At 43.5% G+C, this 24,222-nt stretch overlaps 1 long non-coding RNA gene across 4 annotated transcripts in view; it reads left to right on the forward strand.

The window, feature by feature from the left end:
• Window positions 1-24,222, forward strand: part of LOC311428387 — a 432,091-nt gene that overhangs the window by 335,839 nt on the left and 72,030 nt on the right. The window contains exons 9-12 of one of the 4 annotated variants that reach the window (XR_014687677.1): window positions 7,818-8,028; window positions 17,444-17,509; window positions 17,596-17,642; window positions 17,733-17,869. This is a non-coding gene — a long non-coding RNA (uncharacterized lncRNA). Of the gene's footprint in view, window positions 1-7,817; window positions 8,029-17,443; window positions 17,510-17,595; window positions 17,643-17,732; window positions 17,870-20,299; window positions 20,626-20,811; window positions 20,886-24,222 lie in introns of those variants that run through there. The other 3 variants (XR_014687679.1, XR_014687680.1, XR_014687678.1) reach the window with 3 other exon arrangements.

The following is a 24,222-nucleotide window of genomic DNA, read 5'->3' on the forward strand; positions in this document are numbered from 1 at the left end:
GAATAAAATTTGGAATAATCGGTAAAGGAAATTATTCGGGGCAACAGTGGCAAATTGATTTTTCAGAACTCCCTAGAAAAGGGGGGTATCATTATTTACTGGTTCTGACTGACACGTTTTCAGGAAGGCCTGAAGCCTTTCCCTGTTGAACAACCAAAGCAAGAGAAGTGGTTAAAGTCTTGTTAAATGAAATAATACCATGCTTTGGGATTCTAGTAGCAATGTCTTCTGATAGAGTTTCACATTTTTGTGCACAAGTGGTAGACCAGATAAGTAAGATTCTAAAGATAGATTGGCAACTGCATACTCCTTATAGACCACAGGCAAGTGGACAGGTAGAAAAAATGAACCATTTAATTAAACAATAAATAGCTAAAATTGGATAAGAAGCTAATTTGTCATGGCCTCAATCCCTCCCTTTAGCATTACTTGGAATTAGAGTTAAACCTAGAATAAAAGGAAATTTGAGTCCCTTCAAAATCTTATATGGAAGGCCATAGCAATTTCTATTTAGTGGAGAGGACCTAACGCAGTTAGGATCAGAATATTTATATGCTTATATAACTGAACTTCAGAAACAATTAAATAAAGTACATACATTTGTTTTAGGGACCAGGGCTAGAGGGTTGGATCAACCAATCCACCCCTTTAAGCTCGGGGATTATATATATATAAAGACTTTTTCAGGACAACCCGTACAGGAAAAATGGAAGGAAAGTGGATGGGACCATACCAAGTATTACTGACAACACACACCGCCATTAAGATTAAGAAGCAAGCAGCTTGGATCCACAATTCAAGGGTGAAGAAGGCCCCGGCGAGGATATGGACCACCACTCCAATTGGACCAACAAAATTACGGTTTTCCAGATCCTAATGATTGCAGGGGTGCGGTTCTCGGATTTGGGGTGGGCAACTTGGGATGAGAACTTACACCTGACCTTAATACAAACAATTTCTCAAGTAACTAATAAGACAAACTGTTGGGTATGCACCCATCTGCCACAGCATGGGAATAAGGGTGTATCGTTAATTGGGATTTCCTTGCCTGCAAACTTATCTTGGACTAATTTGTGGGAAAACACGTCTTGGGGTCGAAAATATTAAGCAGTTTTGGAACTAGAAGTGAGTAGCTTCATGCCGTTAGAATCCTATTATGTATGTGTACAAAGGTGTAACCCGCCTAAGGGTATAGGAAAACAGCATTGTATAAATACGGATACTACTTATGTGGGAAATCAGACATCTTGTAATTGAACAACTGATATTAGTACGACTAGCGGCTGGGCAAATTCAACCAGCTGGACGGTTCCAGAAGGAAAAGGGTGGTATTGGCTATGCAATGATACAGCCCGTAAGGTCTTGCCTGAGAATTGGAAGGGAACTTGCACTCTTGGAGCGGTAGTCCCCAATATGACAGTACATGATGTAGTGCCTCGAGGTTACTTGAGAAATCATATCCGGAGAATCAGATGAAAAATTAACAATCCATTGGTAGAGAGACACACCACTTTTCATAGTTTTGTGCGATGGTTTATCCCATGGTTAGGAGTGAGTGAATTGGAAAAGGCAATAGTTAATATTTCTGCAATTATAGAGAAGTTAGAAAACAAAATTCTGGATGCTATAAAGGCTCAACAAGAAGAGATATCTAGTTTATCACAGGTAGTGTTACAAAATCGGATGGCCCTAGACTTGTTACTGGCCACTCAAGGGGGAGTCTGTACAGTAATAAACACAAGTTGTTGTATGTATGTAGATCAGAGTGGAAGGATCTCTACCGACCTGGAAGAAATATGGAAGCAGACAAGGATCCTACATGAGATCAGTAAAGATGATCTTTCATGGAGTTTTAGTGAACTATGGACTAAGTTAACCTCCTGGTTGCCCAATTTCCAATGGTTGAAACAAGTATTCATTGCTCTAATCGTATTAGTAGTGTTAGGAATATTTGTGTGCATGTTGTTTAGATGCCTGCTTTGTTGTGTTACTGTAAATAATGGAAGTATCTGATGCAAAAGAATTTGCATGGGAAAAGAAAAGGGGGGATTGATTAAGGAGGTATTGGGGAGGCAAGGACAATCCCCAGACAAGGACTGTATATCTCGAAACAAGACACTGGAACTCATGATAAGGAAGCGGCAGGCGGACAGAGAAACGAATGTAAGGACTAGAACTCTCGAAACTGGACATTGGAATTCATTATAAAGATACAACAAACGGGAGAATTGGCAACAACCAGCTCTTGCAATTAAGAAACATGCCAATTCAGCAGATTCCTGACCAAAGGTGAAAAGTACACTGTGAGGAAGACTCGGGGTCTTCCTCCCAAAGACCCCTGCCCACGTCCCAAAGACCCCTGCCCACAATTCTTGGAAGGCTCTGCGCAGGCGCAAGGTGCCAAAAGGCTAATTAGCATGAGAAGCGAGGGAAGGCGGGGATAGGTAATGCATATGTATAGGTGCTTGTAGAATATTGATAGATTGATTGTATAAATTCAAGACTGCTTTCTGCTTTGGGTATGCACGATAGGTGGAGAGATCCCCCGTGCATCCAGCGCTGCAATAAAGAATATACCACTTAAAGGAATTTCGGCTTCGATCTTTGAATCAATTTGGCGACCCAGATGGGACAACCTCTCTGCCGGACTGCAGGACCTGCTGGGAACAGGACTCCCTAGGGTACCCCCGGGATTTCCCGGAGGGACTCCTCGACTCACCGGATCACTGCGGAGGCAGACAAGGACCCCGTCATTGTAAGTGAGTATATTCTTTATTCTGGTTTGGTTTTCTGGTAGACCGGTCATCTGGAACTGTCTGTAAGTCAGAAGGTGATCTTCTGCGAGGCAGTGTTTGGTATATACTTTGTGGTTAGCACCATAAGTACATGTTTGGGGACCTTAAGGAAGGAGCTCGCTTTAAGGTCCATCTGGAATTGTGTTGTCTATTTCGGTTTTCTGACTCATGGAGTATGGTATTTAACTCTGGTTCTTGTTACTGCGATTTTGGCTATTTTCCTGGTGGTAATAGTAGGTTCGTGGCATTGTTATAAGAAAGATATCGTTACGGTGTTACACAGTTCGGTTTTCTGACTTCTCGCATGTGGAATTTGACTCTGACTATTGTTACTGTGATTTTGGCAATATTGCTGGTAATAGTAGTTTTGTGACATCGCTACTGAAAGATATTGCGTGCCCGTATTTTTGTGAGTGATACATTTTGTGATACGCTTTTGTAAGTAACATGTGTATTCTGAAAGTGTAAACTGGAAACTGGGGGGGCAAACAAGCAGTGAAATTTTAAAGAAAAGTGTGTTAGGATGTGTTTTAAGTCACTGGAAGGATATTGGAGGATCTGCCGGTGGAAGTGTGAACAGGAAAACATTGATAAAATATCGTAATCAGTGGTGGCCGCTTTATAAGCTGGAATGTGGAGAAAAGTGGCCCCTAAATGGAACTTTAAACTATAATATTTTGCTACAGTTAATGTTGTTTTTTGAGAAGCAGAACAGGATGAAATGTTGTATACTGATGTTTCAGCATCTTGGTGGGAAAAGGTAGGGAATTAAGTTGGCCCCTGACTGAACCTTTGATGTTGGCATTAGAGAAGTACAGGCTGGAGAAAGATAAAGGAAGTGTTAAAAGGGTTGTTGAAAGTGTTAAAGGTGTTTGAAGTTGAATGAGCAGGGAAAGAGGATGTAGGAATGTTAATAGTTCTGCCTCTGCCCGAGGCAGAGATCTTAAAATCATGGGTGTTAGCCCTTTAGGGCAAAGGGACCATGATCGGTCCGAGAGAGTTGTCACAGAAACAGAAAAGAGGTCAACTCTTAAAACAACCTGAGTTCATGTGCGAGCTCAGATTGCTGATGGGACCGTTCAGGGAACTGTGGACAATTGCATTCCCCTGACCGACCCCCACTAAGACCCGAATCATCCTGAAAATTATGAACGGTTAAGTAAATACTAAAACCTGGATGAATTGGGAATTGAGAATATGCTTCCAACAAGGTCTAAAAGAAAGCCCTATGGAATTTTTGGACCAACTCTGAAATGTAATGAAAATAAATAAATAAATAAATAAATAAATAAATAAATAAAACAAAACGGTTTGGACCTGGCTTTGGAGGACAAATTGACTAGCCTTTTCCTAGGGTAATCAACCCCTGATTTCAACAGGAATAACGGGGACCTGGGGAATCTACCCTAGCGGATCCTCCACTGGTTATAATGAAGCTAGGGGAGGAATGGAAGTGAAATTTCTTATTGCTATGGGGCAACGTATTCAGTTCTAAATCAAGCATTAATGCCTTCACAGAATTATTATGTTAGGGTAAAAGGTGTGTCGTGGTTTAACCCGGCCGGCAGCTAAACACCACGCAGCTGTTCGCTCCCCCTCCCCCTCCCTCTCTGGGATGGGGGAGAGAAATGGAAAGTGAAGCCTGTGAGTTGAGATAAAGACAGTTTAATAAGACAAAATAATAATAATAATAATAATAATAATAATAATAATAATAATAATAATAATAATAACAATAATAATAACAATAATAATAATACAATGATGATAATAGTACCACTACTAATAATGTGTACAAACAAGTGATGCACAATGCAATTGCTCACCACCCGCTGACCGATGCCCAGCCTAACCCCGAGCAGTCCGGCCCCCTCCCCCTGGCTAGCCACCCCTATGTATTGTTTAGCCTGACGTCAGATGCTATGGAATACCCCTTTGGCTAGTTTGGGTCACCTGTCCTGGGTCTGTCCCCTCCCAGCTCTTACTGCACCCCAAACCTGCCTGTTGGCAGGACAGAGCAAGAAGCTGAGATGTCCTTGGCTTGGTATAAGCATTGCTCTGCAACAATTAAAACATCGGGGTGTTATCAGCACTCTTCTCATCCTAAGCCAAAACATAGCATTCTCCCAGCTACTAGGAAGAAAATTAACTCTGTTCTAACTGAAACCAGGACAAGGTGTAACCGAAAAGGCTTATTTTTGTGAACCTTTGAAGTACAAGTTAGGGAAACAATGGGGCATACACAGATTTTTATCTATGCCTAGCTCCTCATGGGCACTCTTAGGTAGAGATTTATTAGAGCAAGTAGGAGCAGAAATTGTCTTTGAAAAAGGGAAAATGGAATTAAGAACAGGAGAAGAACAACTAATAAATGTGTTAAGCTTGGCACTAATACAAACTGACCCTAAAAGTGAAATACCTTTAGAGATCACAGATCAAGTATGTCCAGGAGTTTGGGCTACCGAAGTCCCTGGAAGAGCTAAAAATGTGACCTTAATAATTATTAAATTAAAGCCAGGAGAGAAACCCGTTAAGGTTAAGTAATATCCTTTGAGGATAGAAGATAGGAAAGGAATTAAAGAGATAATTGATCAGTTTTTACAGTATGGATTATTGATTGAATGCGAATCAGAATACAATGCACCCATATTGCCAATTAAAAAGGCAGATGAAAAAGCTATAGGCTAGTTCAGGATTTGAGGGCCATAAATAAAATCACTGAGCATATACATCCAGTAGTGGCAAACCCTTATACTTTGCTGACTAAATTAAAGAATAGTCAAGTCTGGTTTACCGTACTGGATTTAAAAGATGCCTTCTTCTGCCTAGGCTTAGCCACAGAAAGCCAAAACCTATTCGCCTTTGAATGGGAAAATCCCGATTCAGGCAGAAAGACGCAGCTTACGTGGACATTACTACCTCAAGGATTCAAGAATAGCCCCACTAGTTTTGGAAACCAATTAGCAAGGGAACTCGAAACATGGATACCTCCGGACACTGAAGGTGCTTTGTTACAATATGTAGATGATCTCTTAATAGCTACCGAGACTAAAGGGAGTTGTATTCAATGGACTATAAGTCGTCTTAATTTTCTGGGTTTAAATGGATATCAAGTCTCTTGACAGAAAGTCCAGCTGGCTCAACAAAGTGTGACCTATCTGGGATTTGACATTTCGGAAGGACAACGAGAACTAGGAACTGAACATAAGGAAGTCATTTGCCGGACTCCAGAACCTCAAATGGTAAAGGAGCTACAAAGCTTTTTAGGAATGACAGGTTGGTGTCGCCTTTGGATTTATAATTATGGACTATTGGTAAAGCCTCTATGTGAATTGATAAAGATTAACCAGTCAAAGTTAGTCTGGACTGGAGAAGCACAAAAAGTCTTTAAACAACTTAAACAAGAATTGATGATTTTGAAATATCAAGCAATATTGGTAGAACAGGACGACGTGGAAATTGTGATAATTCATATTGTGAATCTAGCCTCTTTTCTTAGTGATGCTCCGGCACAAGCTGTGATTCACGATTGTTTAGAAACTCTAGAGACTGTGTATTCCAGCCGACCAGACCTTAAGGAGGAGCCCATGGAAGATGCGGAAGAAACTTGGTTCACGGATGGGAGCAGTTTTGTTACGCAAAGACAACGTAAAGCTGGATATGCTATAACAACTACTCAGCAGGTAATCGAGTCTAAGCCTTTACCCCCTGGAACATCAGCTCAAAAGGCGGAGATAGTTGCTCTCACGAGAGCATTGGAACTGGCAGCGGGAAAAAGGGTAAATATTTGGACAGATCCTAAATATACATTCGGCGTGGTACATGCTCATGGAGCAATTTGGAAAGAACATGGATTGCTGACCGCTCAGTGAAAACACAAAGTATGCTGAAGAAATTTTAAAATTGTTAGAGGCTGTAAAACAACCAGAAAAGGTAGCTGTCATGCATTGTCAGGGACACCAAAAGGGGAACACCGATTTTGAAACTGGAAAATCGATTGGCAGAGGCTAAGCAGGCAGCTGAAATAACTGAGGTGAAGGCATTGTCTTTGATACCAGATGGTAAAATCCAAACTATATCCAAATTATACAAAAGAAGACTTAAAATTAATTGAAGATTTGAAAGGTAAAATGAAACCAGATGGATGAGTATATTTAAAAGATAACCACATAGTAATACCCTCTAGTTTGACATGGCCCATAGTTCTTACAGAACACAATAAAACGCATTGGGGAGCTGGCACACTGCATAAGAGCCTGAGTCAGACATTAGTGGGACGATATGATAAAACAAGTAACTCAACAATGTAGCATTTGCTTACACAATAACCCCAATACCAAGAATAGAATAAAATTTGGAATAATCGGTAAAGGAAATTACTCGGGGCAACAGTGGCAAATTGATTTTTCAGAACTCCCTAGAAAAAGGGGGTATCATTATTTACTGGTTCTGACTGACACGTTTTCAGGAAGGCCTGAAGCCTTTCCCTGTCGAACAACCAAAGCAAGAGAAGTGGTTAAAGTCTTGTTAAATGAAATAATACCATGCTTTGGGATTCTAGTAGCAATGTCTTCTGATAGAGTTTCACATTTTTGTGCACAAGTGGTAGACCAGATAAGTAAGATTCTAAAGATAGATTGGCAACTGCATACTCCTTATAGACCACAGGCAAGTGGACAGGTAGAAAAAATGAACCATTTAATTAAACAATAAATAGCTAAAATTGGATAAGAAGCTAATTTGTCATGGCCTCAATCCCTCCCTTTAGCATTACTTGGAATTAGAGTTAAACCTAGAATAAAAGGAAATTTGAGTCCCTTCAAAATCTTATATGGAAGGCCATAGCAATTTCTATTTAGTGGAGAGGACCTAACGCAGTTAGGATCAGAATATTTATATGCTTATATAACTGAACTTCAGAAACAATTAAATAAAGTACATACATTTGTTTTAGGGACCAGGGCTAGAGGGTTGGATCAACCAATCCACCCCTTTAAGCTCGGGGATTATATATATATAAAGACTTTTTCAGGACAACCCGTGCAGGAAAAATGGAAGGAAAGTGGATGGGACCATACCAAGTATTACTGACAACACACACCGCCATTAAGATTAAGAAGCAAGCAGCTTGGATCCACAATTCAAGGGTGAAGAAGGCCCCGGCGAGGATATGGACCACCACTCCAATTGGACCAACAAAATTACGGTTTTCCAGATCCTAATGATTGCAGGGGTGCGGTTCTCGGATTTGGGGTGGGCAACTTGGGATGAGAACTTACACCTGACCTTAATACAAACAATTTCTCAAGTAACTAATAAGACGAACTGTTGGGTATGCACCCATCTGCCACAGCATGGGAATAAGGGTGTATCGTAACCCTTACCCTAACCCTAACCCTAACCCTTACCCCAACCCTTACCCTGACCCTTACATTAACCCTAACCCTAACCCTATCCCTAACCTTAACCCAAACCCTTACTCTAACCCTAAGCCTTATCCTAAACCTTACACTTAATCTTATCTTTAAACTTACCCTTAAACTAATACATACCCTTACGTTTCCCTCATCATAACCCTAAAATTAACCGTAACCATTACCCTAACACTTATCCTTACCTAACCCTAACCCTTACTCTAACTTTTACCCTGAGCCAGAACCTTAGACTTCCCCTACCCCTTCCCCTTACTAATACCGTTACCCTAACCCTTACCCTTACACTTACGGTTACCATTAACCTTACCCTTACCCTAACACTTAACCTTAACCTAACCCTAACTCTAAACCTTACCTGAACCCTTACCCTGACCCTTACATTAACCCTTACCCTAAAACTTACACTTAACCTTAACCTTACCCTTAACCTTAACCTAATACTTACCCTTACTTTTCCCTCACCCTAACCCTAAAATTAACCCTAACCATTACCCCAACACTTACCCTTACCCTAACCCTTACCCTTACCATAACCCATACTCTAACACATACTTCTACCCGTACCCGTACCCTTACGGTAACCCTTACCCTTACGGTAACCCTTACACTTATCGTAACCCTTCTCCTTCCCCTTCCCCTTCCCCTTCCCCTTCCCCTTCCCCTTCCCCTTGCCCTTCCCCTTCCCCTTCCCCTTCCCCTTCCCCTTACCCTTACCCTTACCCTTACCCTTACCCTAACCCTAAACCTTACCCTTATCCTAACACTTACCCTTACCGTAAACCTTACCCTTTCTGCTACACTTACCCTTAGCCTAAATCTAAACCTTACACTTACCTTTAGCCTAACCCTCACCCTTACCCTTACCCATACCCTTATTCTTACCCTTTCCCGAACCCTTACCTTTACACTTACGGTTACCATTAACCTTACCCTTACCCTAACATTTATCCTTAACCTAACCCTTACCCTAAACCTTACCCCAACCCTTACCCTGACCCTTACATTAACCCTAACCCTTACCCTAAACCTTACACTTAATCTTAACCTTAACCTTACCCTTAACATTAACCTAATACTTATGCATACGTTTTCCTGACTTTAACCCTAAAACTAACCCTAACCATTACCCTAACACTTAACCTTACCCTAACCCTAACCCTTTCTCTTACACTTACCCTGACCTGTACCCTTACACTTACCCTTACCCTTATACTCACCCTAATTCTTACCCATACCCTAACACATATTTGTACCCTTAACCTTACCGTTACCCTTAACCTTACCCTCACCCTTACACTATCCGTTACCCTTACGCTTACCCTTAACATAAACCTTACCCTTGACCTTACCCTTACCATAAGCCATACAACAACACTTACATGTACACTTACGCTTGCACTTACCCTAGCAATTACTCGTACAATTACCCTTAACCTTACTATTAAGCTAACCCTAAACCTTACCCTTATCCTAACACTTACCCTTATCCTAAACCTTACCCTTTCTGCTACACTTACCCTTTGCCTAATTCTAAACCTTACCCGAACCCTCACCCTTACCTAAATCTAACTAAAATCTAACCATTACCCTAACCCCTCACCCTTACAATATACATATTTTTACCCTTTACCTAAACCTTTACCCCAACCCTTACATTGACCCTTACATTAACCCTAATCCTTACACTAAACCTTACACTTACTCTTAACCTTAACCTTAGCTGTAACCTAATACTTACTCTTACGTTTCCCTCACCCTAAACCTAAAATTAGCCTAACCATTACCCTAACACTTACCCTTACTCTAACCCTTACCATGAACTTAAGTGTAAGTGTTAGGATAACGGTAACCTTAAGGGTGACCCTTAAGCTTATCCTTAATGTTTATGGTTAGGTTAAGGGTAATTGTACGAGTAATTACTAGGATAAGTGTAAGCGTAAGTGTACATATAAGTGTTGATGTATGGCTTATGGTAAGGGTAAGGTAAAGGGTAAGGTTTATGTTAAGGGAAAGTGTAAGAGTAACGGATAGAATAAGGGTAAGTGTAACGGTTAAGTGTTAGGGTAATGGTTAGGGTTAATTTTAGGATTAGGGTGAGAAAAATGTAAGGTTAAGTACTAGCTTAAGGTTAAGGGTAAGGTTAAGGTTAAGAGTAAGTGTAAGGTTTAGGTTAAGGGTTAGGGTTAATGTAAGGTTCAGGGAAAGGTTTGGGGTAAGGTTTAGGGTTAGGTTCAGCTTAAGGGTAAGGGTTGGGGTAAGGTTAAGGGTATGGATAAGGATAAGTGTAAGGGATAGGGTAAGGGTAAGGGTTAGCGTAAGGGTAAGATTAATGGTAAGGTTTATGTTAAGGGTAAGCGTAAGGGTAACGGATAGAGTAAGGGTAAGGGTAACGGTAAGGTTAAGGGTACAAATATGTGTTAGGGTATGGGTTATGGTATGGGTAAGAGTTAGGGTAATGTAAGGGTAAGGGTGAGTGTAAGGGTATGGGTCAGGGTAAGGGTTAGAGTAAGGGTTAGGGTTAGGGTAAGGGTAAGTGTTAGAATAATGGTTAGGGTTAATTTTAGGGTTAGGGTGAGGGAAACGTAAGGGTAAGTATTGGGTTAAGGTAAGGGTAAGTGTAAGGTTTAGATTTAGGCTAATGGTAAATGTAGCAGAAAGGGTAAGGTTTACGATAAGGGTAAGTGTTAGGGTAAGGGTAAGGTTTAGGGTAACATAAAGGGTAAGGATTACGGTAAGGGTAAGGGTACGGGTAGAATTTGTTAGAATATGGCTTATGGTAAGGGTAAGGTTTAGGGTAAGGGTAAGTGTAAGTGTATGTGTAAGGGTACGGGTCATTGTAAGGGTTAGAGTAAGGGTTAGGGTAAGGGTAGGTGTTAGGGTAATGGTTAGGGTTAGTTTTAGGGTTAGGGTGAGGGAAACGGAAGGGTAAGTATTAGGTTAAGGTTAAGGGTAAGGTTAAGGTTAAGAGTAAGTTTTAGGGTAAGGGTAAGGGTTAATGTAAGGGTCAGAGTAAGGGTTAAGGTAAGGTTTAGGGTTAGAGTTAGGTTAAGGTTAAGTTTTAGGGTAAGGGTAAGTTATATGTATAAGGATAAGTGTAAGGGTAAGTGTTAGGGTAAGTGTAAGGATAAGGATAAGTGTACAAGTCAGGGTAAGGTTTAGAGTTAGGATTAGGGTTTGGGTTAGGGTAAGGGTAAGTGTTAGGGTAATGGTTAGGGTTAATTTTAGGTGTATGGTGACGGATAAGAAAGGGTAAGTAGTAGGTTAAGGTTAAGGGTAAGGTTAAGGTTAAGAGTAAGTGTAAGTTTTAGGGTACGGTTTAGGGTTAATGTAAGGGTCAGGGTAAGTGTTTGAGTAAGATTTAGGGTTAGGGTAAGAGTAAGTATATGGGTAATGGTAAGGGTAAGTGTTAGGGTTAGGGTAAGTGTAAGGTTTAGATTTAGGCTAAGGGTAAGTGTAGCAGAAAGGGTAAGGTTTACGGTAAGTGTAAGTGTAAGGATAAGGTTAAGGTTTAGGCTTACGTTAAGGGTAAGGGTAATGCTTTGGTAAGGGTAAGAGTAAGGGTAAAGGTAAGGGTTACGGTAAGGGTAAGGGTACTGGTAGAAGTATGTGTTAGAGTACGGCTTATGGTAAGGGTACAAGTAGCTCCCCCCCCAGAGACAGGACCCAAAGGTGTACAACCAGTTCCCAACACCCCTGAGACACAGGCCCCAACCCCCCCCCAGACACAGCGACCCAAATTCTACAAGCAGCTCCCAACCCCTGCCAGGCAGGCCCCCTACCCTATACAAGCAGCTCCCAACCCTCCCCCCCCCCTGCCCCGAGGGAGGCCTTCAAGGCCCCCACAAACACAGGCCCCTACAGTGTACAGGCAGCTCCCAGCCACCCCCAGATGCTGGCCCCAAAGCTTACCCTTACTCAAACCCTTACAATGACCCGTACTTTTACACATACCCTTACACTTACCCTTACTCTTAAACTTACACTAACCCTTACCCTTAACTAAATCTAACCCTTACACTAAACATCATCCTTACCCTTACCATTATCCCTTCTCTTACCCTTATCCTAAACATTTCCCAAACCCTTACCCTTACATTAAACCTAACCCTTACCATAACTCTTAACCTTATCCTTAAACTTAACCTAATACTTACCCTTATGTTTCCCTCACCCTAAACCTAAAATTAGCCTAACCATTACCCTAACACTTACCCTTACTCTAACCCTTATCCTCAACTTAATTGTAAGTGTTAGGATAACGGTAACCTTAAGGGTGACCCTTAAGCTTATCCTTAATGTTTATGGTTAGGTTAAGGGTAATTGTACGAGTAATTGCTAGGATAAGTGTAAGCGTAAGTGTACATGTAAGTGTTGATGTATGGCTTATGGTAAGGGTAAGGTTTATGTTAAGGGAAAGCGTAAGAGTAATGGATAGAATAAGGGTAAGTGTAACGGTTAAGTGTTAGGGTAATGGTTAGGGTTAATTTTAGGATTAGGGTGAGAAAAATGTAAGGTTAAGTACTAGCATAAGGTTAAGTGTAAGGTTAAGGTTAAGATTAAGTGTAAGGTTTAGGTTAAGGGTAAGGCTTCAGGGAAGGGGTAAAGTTCAGGGAAAGGTTTGGGGTAAGGTTTAGGGTTAGGTTCAGCTTAAGGGGAAGGGTTGGTGTAAGGTTAAGGGTATGGATAAGGATAAGGGTAAGGGTAAGGGTTAGCGTAAGAGTAAGATTAATGGTAAGGTTTATGTTAAGGGTAAGCGTAAGGGTAACGGATAGAGTAAGGGTAAGAGTACAAATATGTGTTAGGGTATGGGTTATGGTATGGGTAAGAGTTAGGGTAATGTAAGGGTAAGGGTGAGTGTAAGGGTATGGGTCAGGGTAAGGGTAAGAGTAAGGGTTAGGGTTAGGGTAAGGGTAAGTGTTAGAATAATGGTTAGGGTTAATTTTAGGGTTAGGGTGAGGGAAACGTAAGGGTAAGTATAGGGTTAAGGTAAGGGTAAGTGTAAGGTTTAGATTTAGGCTAAGGGTAAGTGTAGCAGAAAGGGTAAGGTTTACTGTAAGGTTTAAGGTTTCGGCTTAGGTTAAGGGTAAGGGTAAGAGTAAGGGTAATTGTACGAGTAATTGCTAGGGTAAGTGCAAGCGTAAGTGTACATGTAAGTGTTGTTGTATGGCTTATGGTAAGGGTAAGGTCAAGGGTAAGGTTTATATTAAGGGTAAGCGTAAGGGTAAGGGATAGAGTAAGGGTAAGGGTAAGGTTAAGGGTAACGGTAAGGTTAAGGGTACAAATATGTGTTAGGGTATGGGTTATGGTATGGGTAAGAATTAGGGTGAGTATAAGGGTAAGGGTAAAGGGTAAGGGTACAGGTCAGGGTAAGGGTTAGAGTAAGGGTTAGGGTTAGGGTTAGGGTAAGGTTAAGTGTTAGGGTAATGGTTAGGGTTAGTTTTAGGGTTAAAGTCAGGAAAACGTATGCGTAAGTATTAGGTTAATGTTAAGGATAAGGTTAAGGTTAAGAGTAAGTGTAAGGTTTAGGCTAAGGGTTAGGGTTAATGTAAGGGTCAGGGTAAGGGTTGGGGTAAGGGTTAGGTTAAGGATAAGTGTTAGGGTAAGGGTAAGGTTAATGGTAACCGTAAGTGTAAAGGTAAGGGTTAGGGAAAGGGTAAGAATAAGGGTATGGGTAAGGGTAAGGGTGAGGGTAAGGCTAAGGGTAAGTGTAAGGTTTAGATTTAGGCTAAGGGTAAGTGTAGCAGAAAGGGTAAGGTTTACGGTAAGGGTAAGGTTTAGGGTTTAAGGGTAAGGGTAAGGGTAAGGGTAAGGGTAAGGGTAAGGGTAAGGGTAAGGGTAAGGGTAAGGGTAAGGGTAAGGGTAAGGGTAAGGGTAAGGGTAAGGGCCACGGTAACGGTAACGGTAAGGGTAAGGGTTACGGTAAGGGTAAGAGTTACCGTAAGGGTACGGGTACGGGTAGAAGTATGTGTTAGAGTATGGGTTATTGTAAGGGTAAGGGTTAGGGTAAGGGTAAGTGTTGGGGTAATGGTTAGGGTTAATTTTAGGGTTAGGGTGAGGGAAAAGTAAGGGTAAGTATTAGGTTAAGGTTAAGGGTAAGGTTAAGGTTAAGTGTAAGTTTTAGGGTAAGGGTTAATGTAAGGGTCAGAGTAAGGGTTCAGGTAAGGTTTAGGGTTAGGGTTAGGTTAAGGTTAAGTGTTAGGGAAAGCGTAATTTGTATGGATAAGATAAGTGTAAGGGATAGGGTAAGGGTAAGTGTTAGGGTAAGGGTAAGGTTAATGGTAACTGTAAGTGTATGGGTAAGGGTTATGGTAACGGTATTAGTAAGGGGAAGGGGAAGGGCAAGTCTAAGGTTCTGGCTCAGGGTAAAAGTTAGAGTAAGGTTTAGGGTTAGGTAAGTATAAGTGTTAGGGTAATGGTTACGGTTAATTTTAGGGTTATGATGAGGGAAACGTAAGGGTATGTATTAGTTTAAGGGTAAGGTTAAAGATAAGATTAAGTGTAAGGTTTAGGTTAAGGGTTAGGTTTAGAGTAAGGGTTAGGGTTAGGGTTAGGGTTAGGGTTAGGGTCAGGGTCAGGGTCAGGGTCAGGGTTAGGGTTAGGGTTAGGGTTAGGGTTAGGGTTAGGGTTAGGGTTAGCATAAGGGTTAGGGTTAATGTAAGGGTCAGGGTAACGGTTGGGGTAAGGTTTAGGTTAAGGGTAAAAGTAAGTATAATGGTAAGGGTAAGGGTGAGGCTTAGGGTAATGGTTAGATTTAGGTAAGGGTGAGGGTTAGGGTAAGATTTAGAATTAGGCAAACGGTAAGTGCAGCAGAAAGGGTAAGGTTTAGGATAAGGGTAAGTGTTATCATAAGGGTAAGGTTTAGGGTTAGCTTAATAGTAAGGTTAAGGGTAATTGTACGAGTAATTGCTAGGGTAAGTCAAGCGTAAATTTACATGTAAGTGTTGTTGTATGGCTTATGATAAGGGTTAGGTTAAGGTTAAGGTTTATGTTAAGTGTAAGTGTAAGGCTAACAAAGACAGTAAAGGTAAGGGTAAGGGGAACGGTAAGGTTAAGGCTACAAGTACGTGTTAGGGTATGGGTCATGGTAAGGGAAAGGCTTAGGGTAAGGGTAAGTGTAAGGGTACGGGTCAGGGTAAGGGTTACAGTAAGGGTTAGAGTTACGGTTAGGGTTAGGGTAAGGGTAAGTGTTAGGGTAATGGTTAGGGTTAATTTTCGGGTTAGGTTGAGGGAAACGTAAGGGTAAGTGTTAGGGTAATGGTTAAGGGTAAGGTTACGGTTAAGAGTAAGTGTAAGTTATAGGGTAAGGGTTAGGGTTAATGTAAGGGTCAGGGTAAGGGCTGGGATAAGGTTTAGGGTTAGGGTTAGGTTAAGGGTAAAGATTAGGCTAAGGGTAAGAGTAAGGTTTAGATTTAGGCTAAGGGTAAGTGTAGCAGAAAGGGTAAGGTTTACTGTATGGTTTCGGCTTAGGTTAAGGGTAAGGATAAGCGTAAGGGTAATTGTACGAGTAATTTTAGGGTTAGGGTAAGGTTAAGTGTTAGGGTAATGGTTAGGGTTAATTTTAGGGTTAGGGTGAGGGAAACGTAAGGGTAAGTATTAGGTTACAGCTAAGGTTAAGGTTAAGAGTAAGTGTAAGGTTTAGGGTAAGGGTTAGGGTTAATGTAAGGGTCAGGGTAAGGGTTGGGGTAAGGTTTAGGGTAAGGGTTAGGTTAAGGATAAGTGTTAGGGTAAGGGTAAGGTTAATGGTAACCGTAAGTGTAAAGGTAAGGGTTAGGGTAAGAGTAAGAATAAGGGTATGGGTAATGGTAAGGGTGAGGGTTAGGCTAAAGTTAAGTGTAAGGTTTAGATTTAGGCTAAGGGTAAGTGTAGCAGAAAGGGTAAGGTTTACGGTAAGGGTAAGTGTTAGGATAAGGGTAAGGTTTAGGGTTAGGTTAAGGGTAAGGGATAGGGTAAGGGATTGGGTAAGGGATAGGGTAAGAGTAAGGGTAAGGGTAAGGGTAAGGGTAAGAGTAAGAGTTAGGGTAACGGAAAGCGTAAGGGTACGGGTGGAAGTATGTGTTAGAGTATGGGTTATGATAAGGGTAAGGGTTAGGGTAAGAGTAAGTGTAAGGGTATGTTTAAGTGTACGGGTCACTGTAAGTGTTAGAGTAAGGGTTAGGTTAGGGGTAACTGTTAGGGTAATGGTTAGGGTTAATTTTAGGGTTAGTGTGAGGAAAACGTAAAGGTAAGTATTAGGTTAAGGTTAAGAGCAAGTGTAAGGTTTAGGTTAAGGGTAAGGGTTAATGTAATGGTACTGGAAAGGGTTCAGGTAAGGTTTAGGGTTAGAGTTAGGTTAGGGTTAAGTGTTAGGAAAAGGGTAAGTTGTATGTATAAGAATAAGTGTAAGAGTAAGGGTATTGGTAATGATAAGGGTGAGGGTTAAGGATAAGGTATAAGGATAAGGGTATTTAAATTTTTTAATTCAATTTATTTTAAATTAAAATTTTTTAATTTAATTAATTAATATTTTAATTGTACGAGTAATTGCTAGGGCAAGTTTAAGCGTAAGTGTACATTTAAGTGTTGTTGTGTGGCTTATTGTAAGGGTAAGGTTAAGTGTTAGGGTAATGGTTATGGTTAATTATAGGGTTAGGGTGAGAAAAACGTAAGATTAAGTATTAGCTAAAGGTTAAGGGTAAGGTTAATGTTAAGAGTAAGTGTAAGGTTTAGGGTAAGGGTTAGGTTAAGGATAAGTGTTAGGGTAAGGGTAAGGTTAATGGTAACCGTAAGTGTAAAGGTAAGGGTTAGGGTAAGAGTAAGAATAAGGGTATGGGTAATGGTAAGGGTGAGGGTTAGGCTAAGGGTAAGTGTAAGGTTTAGATTTAGGCTAAGGGTAAGTGTAGCAGAAAGGGTAAGCTTTACGGTAAGCTTTAAGGTTTAGGGTTAGGTTAAGGGGAAGGGGAAGGGGAAGGTAAGGGGAAGGGTTGGAGTAAGGTATAGGGTAAGGGTAAGGTTATGGTTAAAGAGTAAGGGTAAGGAAAAAGTAAAGGTAAGGATTTGGGTAATGGTAAGGGTGAGAAGGTTTAGGGTAAGGGTTACGGTAAGGGTTAGGTAACGCAGTGTACAACCTGGGACGTCACACGCAGAGCTGCCTCTGGCAAGGTGAGTGAGGAACAGATGTAGCAGTTGTGTTGTAGGTCTCACTGTTCCTCTAAGCATCCCCTCTTTGTCTTTTAGAGGTGTTGTAGCTGTTTGAAGAGGGTAGATTGAAGCATCTGCCTCGGGGGCTGGTAAGCGGCAGAGGTAAGGGAGCAGATGAGAGTAACTTACCTAGTTGTGCTGTGTCTTTGGATGCTGCATCGGCCTATGCGTTTCTTTTTCTTTCACAGGTGTCTCGCACAGGCTCAAAGGAGCAAACTGCACTCTGAAGAGCTGTGTAAGAAGAGGGGCTGGTCATGAGCTGGGTTGGAGCAGAACGACCAAGTAGCACAAGGTGACTATGAAAGGTGTCCGTCTTGCTTTGCAGGTGCCGTGGCAGGCTCTCCACAGAAGTGGATAAGGATATGAGATAAGGCCAGAGAGCGACAAGGAGCGGCACGTGCAGGGATGGTTTTGAAGCGCTGCGGTGGCTTACTCTTCTGTTCATCAGGTGCCACAGGCAAGGTGGGTTGTAACATCAGTCGTTATATTTGCATGAAAGCAGTTCACTTGAATGCCACAGTGCATCTGAGTAGGGTGTTCTGGCAGAACAAGCTTGTCTGGCACAGCGGTGCCTGATGGCAGTGTGTTTCCTCAGGTGAAGAGGTGCCTGAAGCCCCATCCTATCTAGCCTGCACACAATTATCTGAGAATGAAAGCTGCTTTCCAGTAATTCAGAAAGCCAAGTTACGTCTCAGCCTTGAGCATCTCGGGCTTTTGGGCCTGTCTGTAACATTTGGCACCAGCACTAATACTTCTTTTGGCATATGTTTAGCGTTTGGGGCCTGTGTCTGGGATTTGGGCCCTGTCTCGAACCACTGGGGCTTTGTCCTGGGTTTTGGAGCCTGCCTCTAGAGTTCAGGGCCTGTGATTAGGCTTTTGGGGTCTGTGTCTGGGGGCCGATATCTGGGGGCAAGGGGGGAGCTGCTTGTAGACCCTAGGGGCCAGCATGGAGGGGGTTGGGAGCTGACTCTACACCTTTGGGGCCTGCTTCTGGGGGCGGGGGGGGGTTGAGACCAGCATCTGGGGGAGGGGTGGGAGCTCTTTGTATTCCTTTGGAGCCTGTGTCGGGGGGCGGGGGGGGGGGGAAGGGGAGGGTTGGTTGGGAGGTGCTTGTACACTGTTGGAGCCTGGGTTGAGGGAGGAGGTTTGGAGCTGCTTCTACACCTTTGGGCCTGGCATCGGGGGTAGGGGGTTGGGTGCTGGTTGTAGGGGCCTGTGTTTGGGGGGGGGGGCTTGGGACCTGCGTCTGGGGGAGGGGTGGGAGCTGCTTGTACACCTTTGGGGCCTGCATGTGTGGGGGGTCAGGGCCTGTGTCTAGCGGGCTGGGAACTGCTTGTACAATGTAGGAATCTGTTTCTGCAGGGTGGCTGGGAGCTGTTTGTACAACTTTGGGGCCAGCATCTGGGGGTGGCTGGGAGCTGCCTGTACACTGTAGGGGCCTGTGTTTGTGGGGGGCTTGGGGGCCTCCCTCGGGGCGGGGGGGGAGGGTTGGGAGCTGCTTGTATAGGGTAGGGGGCCTGCCTGGCAGGGGTTGGGAGCTGCTTGTAGAATTTGGGTCCCTGTGTCTGGGGAGGGGGTTGTGGCCTGTGTCTCAGGGGTGTTGGGAACTGGTTGTACACCTTTGGGTCCTGTCTCTGGGGGGGAGCTACTTGTACACTTTTGGGGTCTTTATTTGAGGGGGGTTGGGAGTTGCTCATGCATTCTAGGTGCCTCCCTTTTGAAAAGGGTTGGGGCCTGCATCTGTGGGTGGTTGGGAGCTGCTTGTACACTATAGGGGCCATGGTCTTGGAGGGGGGTCTGGGCTGTTTATACACCTCTGTGGCCTGTGTTTGGGGGGGGGGGGGGTGGGCCTGTGCCTGGGGGAGTTGGGAGGTGCTTGTTCACTCTAGGAGCCTCCATTTGGGGGTCTTTGGGGCCTCCCTTTGAGGGGGAGGGAGTTGGGAGTTGGTTGTACACCTCCGCATCCCATGTCTTGGGGAGGGGGGGGGGGAGTGGGACCGGTCTCTGAAGGGGCGGGTTGTGAGCTGCTTGTACACCTGTGTCGGGGGGGAGGGTAGGGGGGATGGCGGGGGACGGGCCCGGGTCTTGGGCCAGTGTCTGGGTGGAGTCCAGTTCTTGGGAGGGGGTGGTGGGGTAGGAGCTGCTTGTGGGCAGTTGGGGTCTGCATCTGGGTGTGGTTGGTGCCTGCTTCTGTTGGCAGTTTGGGGCCTGCTTGTAGACTTGTGCAGCCTGGGTTTGGGGGCTTTTCTGTAACGTTTGGGGTCTGCATTTTTGCTTTGGGATGCATCTTGAGCTTTTGAGGCCTAGCAGTAGCATTTGGGGCCTGCATCTGGGGCTTTTCTGTAGCATTTTGGTTGCGTATTTGTGATTTGGGGCCTGTATCGTGGGTTTTGCCTTTTTTGTAGTTTCCATCTTTGTGTGTGTGTGTTTCGTTGTTGGTTGTCTGGGGTTAGGGGCGGTTTGGGGTTTGGATTAAGGTCAGTGTCATTAGCGTTAGGGGGTTGATAATAAGGGTTAGGGTTGTGGTTAGAGTTGTTAGGTTTAAGGGGAATAAGGATTTCAGGGTAAGGGGATCAAGGTTGTGGGAATAAAAATGTTGTTTTTGCGCAGTTACATCCTGTAGAGGGAAGGAAGGTGGTATTGAGATATGCTTGCAGTGATAAGACAGCTTAACAGTGTGAAATGAGTTCATCTGATTCGTGTCAATATGGAACAATGCTAGGGCCGCATGATATGATGAAAAGTCTAAGAAAACCAGAGTGGTTAATATATATAGTTCTTGAATCTTGCAAAGGAATGGTCCAGCAATTCCGGTCAATAGAGGATAAGAGAACAAAGGGGTTTCAGAATAACTGCTAACTATTACAACTGTTGCATGGGACACTATGCAAGTGTCTGCCATCCAGCCAAGATGGACAAAGGAGATGGACAAGAGAAAAGCCTGGGAGGAAGACTACGAGCCTTCAGTACGAGCGGCCCCCAGAGGGACCACCGGAGACTGATAACGCCTGCACCAGTGGGAGGGTTTGGATTCTGGGAACTAATTAGAATAACCCTGCCTTTTGTAGAAGTAGTAATGAATATGTATTAGCCTAGCAGCATAAAAACCAGCCGCCTGATGTAACTTGTGTGTGTCTTGGTGGAGCAGAGACTCCTGGCGCACCCAGCGCTGCTTGCTTACCTCTATTCATTTAATAAATTGTAAATTTCAATTGCAATCCTATTTGGGACCCAGTCATTTATTACAAGTGGGCGCTCGTCCGGGAGGGCTTTGGTTCCTGATTTCTGGTTTGATCTAGGAGAGGCACCCCCACCATTTGGTGGCTGCTGTTTGAGTCAGGTCGGAACTAATGGCATCTTAAACCTGAATAAAGGTAAGCAAAGTTTCTGATTCTTTTTTTCAGCTCCCTTGCCAGCTGCAGCACTATATTTTGCCCATAATTGTGTGTGTGAAGATCCGAACGAAGATGACGGAGTCGTAAGCATTTAAAGCGTATACCGTTCGGTTGGGTGGGGTTCGGTTGCCTGTGTGTGTAAGAGTGTGACTGAGATGGAACTTAGTTCCGAAGCGATTGTGGAGGTCTTCTAACCGCGGTTCCAATCTCCCGTGAGGGACTTGGCCGGTGAAGGACCGAAGGGATTCCTATAGGATTTGTGGGTGTGTGATAGGTCCTCGACCCCCTGCAAGACACTCTTACTAAGGTAACCAAGGGCTATGGGAATTGCCAGAGTAAAATTCCTAGATGGGTCAGACAAAATCAAAGACCAGAGACCAGAAGAAAGGGAGCAAATTACCAGTCATACCACCAGAAAGTCCATTAGGAATAACGATTAGAAATTGGAATGATAGGGACCCCAGAAAAGGAAAAAGTAAATTAAAAATGGTCCAGTATTATGTGACAGAATGGCCAAAGGAGCCTTTAAGACTACATGTCTTTTGGCCTGTTTTTGGAACCTTCGAAGACTGGATTTGCCAGGCCTTAAATATCCATGTTAATTCAAAGGAACCTTTTAGCCAGGAAGAAAGTGATTATGCAGGATTATGGATCAGGAGGACTTCACGTCCTTTTCCAGCCTCAATATTTACACTAAAAGCAGGTAAGAAATTTGAAGAACAAGAAGAACATGAAAAAGAAAAAGAAGATAAACGTGAGCCGTTGGATAAGCTACCACCTCCATATCCTAACAATCCACCCCTGGCGGCTCCCCCTCTGGTGGCTGTGGTATCGCCACCAGTACCACCGTTGCCCCAGCTTCCACCACCAACAGCACCAGAATTAGACCGACCTCCGGCCGCATGCAGGAGAAGCAGGACGGAAGTATCTGAGAGGGCTTCTCTATATCCCTTAAGGGAGGTAACTGGTGTATAACTGGTGCGCGTCTTGGTGGAGCAGAGACTCCCGGCGTACCCAGCACTGTTTGCTTACCTCTATTCATTCAGTGAATTGTAAACTTTGATTGTAATCCTATTTGGGACTTTTATTTATTATAACAGACAAGCTTGTAAAACGCAGACAACCAGAATCCTTACAGCAATTAGGTGGAAATCACGGCGTAAGAAACATTACCACCTCAAAGAGTAAAAACCTCAAAAGAAATGTGACTTGTAACAGGCCAGCAGCTGTGTATTTTCTGTGAAGCACCAGCTAGATTATGAACCTTGAATAGCACAGTTAAAGGGGAAACAGGGGAGGGTCGGGAGGGTCCCGGTCCTCGGCAGAAAAAAAAAGTGTATAAACTGTGTATGGAATTAGTAGGCACCCTCCTGCTTGTGGGACACCCGCCATTGTAATCTCGAATAATAATGCTACTGTACTGAGATCCTCGACTCAGCCTATGCTATTTGCTACAGATTGATTCAGGGTTTTAAGGTTTCAGGGATTGGGCACTAGGGTTGGGTTTCAGGGTAAGGGGTTTCAGGGTTTATGTTTAGGATTTTAAGGTTTTTAGGGTTGGAGTTTTAACGGTTAGGGTTTTAAGGATTTGGGGGTTAGGGTTTTAAGGGTTTCAGGGTTAGCATGTTAGGGTATTAGAGTTTTTTGGGTTGTAGTGTTGATATGTTTTTTAGGGTTAGAGTCTTAAGGTTTTATTTTTGGTCAGTTATTTACGGTTAGGGTTTTAAGATCTTTTTTTTGTTTTGTTTTGTTTTGTTTTTTTCAGGTTAGGTTCTCCAGGTCCAGGGTTTTGAGTATCCTAATTTTGGGGGTTTGGATTTTGAGCATCTTAATTTTTGGGGTTAGGCTTTTGTGTGCCCTAATTTTTGGGGATAGGCTTTCAAGCATCCTAAGTAATTGGGTTAGGGTTTTGAGCATCTTAATGTTTCCAGGATAGGGTTTGGAGCATCCTAAGTTTTCGGGAAAGGGTTTTGAGCATCTCAATGTTTCCAGGATAGGGTTTTGAGCGTCCTAAGTTTTTGGAATAGGGTTTGGAGAGTCCTAAGTTTTCTGGATAGAGTTTGGAGCGTCCTAATGTTTTCGGGATAGGGTTTTGAGCGTCCAAAGTGTTATAAGTTGCCCCCTTAATTAATTTTCATAGAGCATTGTATTAATCATAGAAAGGAATTTATTGAGTGAGCAAACATCAAGCAAAACAGCACTGGGCGGCCGGGGAGTCTCAGCTCTGCCAACGGCACGCACCTCACCCCCGCCAGAGTCCCTTTTTATTTATATTTTGCTAATTCCGGGATTACGCAGCACATCCTGGTATATTCTGCGACTGCGCGCACTGTTGCTAGGGGGTCGTCTCTGTCCCTCTGGTGGTCGTGAAGATGAAGGCCGTAGTCTTCCTCGGCGTTGTGGTTCAACTTCTTTTATTATTTGGTCATGTTGGCCCAGCGTTAGACAGGAAGGCATGTATGTCGATACACTACTTTAGCAACTTATCAGGAGATGGTTACATGAGCTTTGCAACAGTGTCTTTGAACAAAAGAGGCAACTGAGATGCAGAAGGAGAATGGGTTGGGGGGTCTATTTTTTGTTACATTAAGCAAAAGAATTTTCATAATGTCTAGGCAAGCATTATGCAGCTCCTTACTTCAGCAGGGAGCTTTCGCAACTCCCGCTCCTCAAACAGAACTCCTTGTTTTTATAATACAAAAGACAATGAGCAAACATTTATGGTGTATTACCCTAAGTTTTTGGGTTAGGGTTTTTTGCGTCTTAATGTTTTGGGGTTAGGGTTTGGAGCACCCTAAGTTTTTGGGCTAGGGCTTTGAGCATTCCTAACTTTTTGGGTTGGGTTTGGGTTTTGAGCATCCTAAGATTTTGGGTTGGGGGTTTTAGGCATAGGTCTTCAGGGGTTTAGTGTGGTAAATAGTTTGGGTTAGGTCTGTAGGGGTTTCGAGGTTTTTTTGGATGTTAGGGCTTGAGGCTTTTTTTGTAAGGGCGGTGAGGGTTCCAGTGAGTGCTGGTAAATGCAGTTCTCGAGCACTCGGCCTGTGATTGGCCATGCTGGCTGTGCGGGGAATGCTGGTAGGTGTAGTTTTCCGGCACTGGGAGGCCATGTTGTGTGCCCAGAGCATGCCGGGAGATGTAGTTCTCGGGACTCCGGACTTCCGGGAGGCCATGTTGCGTACCCATGGTATGCCGGGAAATGTAGTTTTCGGATTCGGGACTTCCGGGAGGCCATGTTGAATGCCCAGAGCATACCGGGAGATGTAGTTCTCGGGAACTAGGGTTAGGGGCTAGGGCTGGGGCTAGAGTTAGGGTTTCGGGTGAGGGTTGGGGTTGGGGGTTATTGTTAGGCTTAGAGGGTTAGGGTTAGGCTTAGAGGGTTATGGTTAGGGATAGGTTAGGGGTAGGTTTAGAGGGTTAGGG

The sequence above is a fragment of the Aythya ferina genome (genome assembly GCF_964211825.1).
Source record: "Aythya ferina genome assembly, contig: HAP1_SCAFFOLD_64, whole genome shotgun sequence".
NCBI classification, from domain to species: domain Eukaryota; kingdom Metazoa; phylum Chordata; class Aves; order Anseriformes; family Anatidae; genus Aythya; species Aythya ferina.